The 2962-nt window shown below is 54.4% G+C and overlaps 1 pseudogene; it reads left to right on the top strand.

The window, feature by feature from the left end:
* Positions 1-2794, top strand: part of LOC123046078 (wall-associated receptor kinase 1-like) — a 9393-nt pseudogene extending 6599 nt beyond the window's left edge.
* Positions 2795-2962: the final 168 nt, after the last annotated feature.

Here is a 2962-nt window from a genome sequence, read left to right as displayed (position 1 = left end):
GCCGCCGTGGCTGCCGTGGCAGCCGCCGCACCAGGCGGCCTTCGCCGCGCTCGCCGGGCCACTGCAGCTGCCATCCATCGCCACCACCGCCCAGCCTTGGCTGCAGTGGCAGCCGCCGCGCCCGGCGCTTTGCCGCAGCAGCCGCTGCAGCTGCAACAGCCATCGCCGGTCAGCTCCGGCCCCGCATCGACCGCGCCGGCGGGAGTCCCGCTTCACCAAGTCCAGTCCCCGCCGTCGCCGTCACCGCCTCCGTCTTGGATCGCTACCCGCCACGTGTCGGCGGCGGCGAGGCTGCAGGCTACTGCGCGCGGCCTCCTAGCGCGGCGGCGTGTGCGGGAGATGCGTGGTCTGCAGCTGCCGCTCCTCCAAGTTACCCTTCACTGCGCAAAGGACCTCGATCTCATCCGCTGTGTCGGGGATCTTGGGCATGCGGTTTCCCCCACGGGCGGCGGGTATGCTGTTTTCCCCGCGGGCAGCGATCTTAAAGTCTGCGACATCGGCGCCTCCTCGTCATTCTCCATCGCAAGCCCTCCACTCTTCCCTGTGCGGTGCAATCCAATAGCCGTCCGGCAGGGAGAAGGCATGGTGTCACCGACAGCAGCGCACCGCGTAGCACCACTGCATTCCGCCACCGGCCGCCACGAGGGCGCCTCTGCTGGTCACTCTTGTGGTGTCCATGGGATCCAGGGGGTTGTACACGTGCACGTCCGACGTGCGGATGGTGTCCACTTTTTGTTAAGGGGTCCAAAATAAAGCGTCCCAGTCCATTTTAGGTTCAGAATAATAAAACAAGCCGAGATGTAAAAGGCTTGTTTTTAGGTGTTAGGTTTGTGTTGCGTCGAGTCATGGTTATAAGTTGGTTAGGTTGCAGCTCAAGGACAAGCTGCATGTCCAGGTGGGGTGTAGTGTTAGAGTACGTAATGGGTCCATTAGTCTTAGGGTTAATTAGAGATAAAAGTCACTTGCTTAGGGGTCAAGTAAGCCTTGCTTGGGAGTCAAAGTAAACTCGCAAAGAGAGGAGATGTATCAATCTAATCAAGCAAGAATTAAGAAGGAAATCTCTTCCCTCTTGCCCGGCCGTGGGCAAAAAGGCCCCCGGCCGGCCTTCTCGCGCCCTCCTTCTAGCAGCGCCATAACAGTCATCCTATCATATTCCTGTATTACTGATAATTTCTATGTTTTGGTTTTCTCCAAACCGAATGAGCCCTTTCTTTTCATTCCCAGGGAATTAGTACTGATCGCAGGAATTCTTTTCTTATGTTTACTTTCTGATGCTGCTTCGTGCCATTTGCAGATATCAACGAGTGCTTGCAGCCAGATAAATACACTTGCAATGGAATCTGTCAGAATAGCCTCGGAAGTTTTACTTGCTTTGGTTGCCCGCGTGGGACAGATTTTGACATTATTGCAAGGAAGTGCAAAGCATCCAATGTTATCTTAGGTACGGCATTTTGATTTTCAGCAAATTCAGCTAGTTGCACTTTGCAAGATCATCCGAGTCCACTCCTTCTGAAAGTGAATGATTGCTAACACGGTGGTAAAACCAATGCAATGTGACGCAGGTGTTACCATTGGACTGAGCTCTGGCGCGGGGATTCTGTTTCTTGCCGTGATTACGATCATTATCATCCATAGATGGAAGAAAGGCGTCCAGAAACAGCTCAAGAAGAGCTACTTTCGCAAGAACAAGGGCATCCTCCTTGAACAGCTCGTCTCCTCTGACCCAAGTGCCAGTGACAGCACCAAGATATTCTCCCTGGAAGAGCTAGAGAAGGCGACCAACAACTTTGACCACTCGCGCGTGGTCGGCCGTGGCGGCCACGGGACGGTCTACAAGGGCATCCTGATGGACCAGCGCGTTGTCGCCATCAAGAGGGCAAAGCTGGTGGCGAGCGCCGAGATCGACCAGTTCATCAACGAGGTTGCCATCCTGTCGCAGATCAACCATCGGAACGTCGTGAAGCTCCATGGATGCTGCCTGGAGTCCGAGGTCCCTCTGCTCGTCTACGAGTTCGTCTCCAGCGGCACGCTCTACGACCTCTTGAACGGGGCGCAAGATGGTAGGCTTCTGCCGATGCCTTGGGAGGAGCGCCTAAGGATCGCCACCGAGATCGCGGGCGCGCTCACGTACCTGCACTCGGCAGCTTCAATGTCGATACTTCATCGAGACATCAAGTCCATGAACGTGCTCCTGAACGACAGCCATACGGCAAAGGTTTCGGATTTTGGTGCGTCGAGGTCGATACCGATTGACCAGACACATCTGGTCACTGCCGTGCAGGGCACCTTTGGCTACTTGGATCCGGAGTACTACCACACGGGCCGATTAACCGAGAAGAGCGATGTCTACAGTTTCGGGGTGATTCTTGTCGAATTGCTGATGAGAAAGAAGCCGCTCATTGAGAACGAGAATGGCGAGAAGCAGAACTTGTCCAACTACTTCCTGTGGGCTATGGGGGAGAGGCCTCTAGAGGAGATAGTGGATAAGCAGGTTCTGCGGGAAGAAGATATAGAGGCGATCAAGCACGTGGCTTTCTTGGCGCGAGAGTGCTTGAACCTGAGAGGGCAGAAGAGACCTAGCATGAAGGACGTGGAGATGAGGTTACAATTCCTGAGGGCACGGAAGGTTGCTCCAGGAAAGGATGAAGTAGTTCGATCTCACCGTGATGTAGTAGGAGGAGATTGGCATGGAGGCGTTGTTCCGGCGGCTGGTCACGATGGCACACGCCAGTACAGTCTAGAGCAAGAGTACGCGTCATCCTTGCGCATACCACGATAATTTGTACTCTCTCCGTCCCACATCAGTTGATTCAGCTGATGTTGAAATGGATATATCTAGACAACTACTCCCTTGAAACAAAGTTGGTGGTGGTGACGGGTGCTTGCACTTGCACCCTAGTTCCGTCCCTAATAATCATAGACGCATGGATGTGTTATGGCCTTTTTACTGGATCTTCATCTA

This window comes from Triticum aestivum, chromosome 2B, assembly GCF_018294505.1.
Source record: "Triticum aestivum cultivar Chinese Spring chromosome 2B, IWGSC CS RefSeq v2.1, whole genome shotgun sequence".
NCBI classification, from domain to species: domain Eukaryota; kingdom Viridiplantae; phylum Streptophyta; class Magnoliopsida; order Poales; family Poaceae; genus Triticum; species Triticum aestivum.
This window is presented reverse-complemented; position numbering and strand designations above follow the sequence as displayed.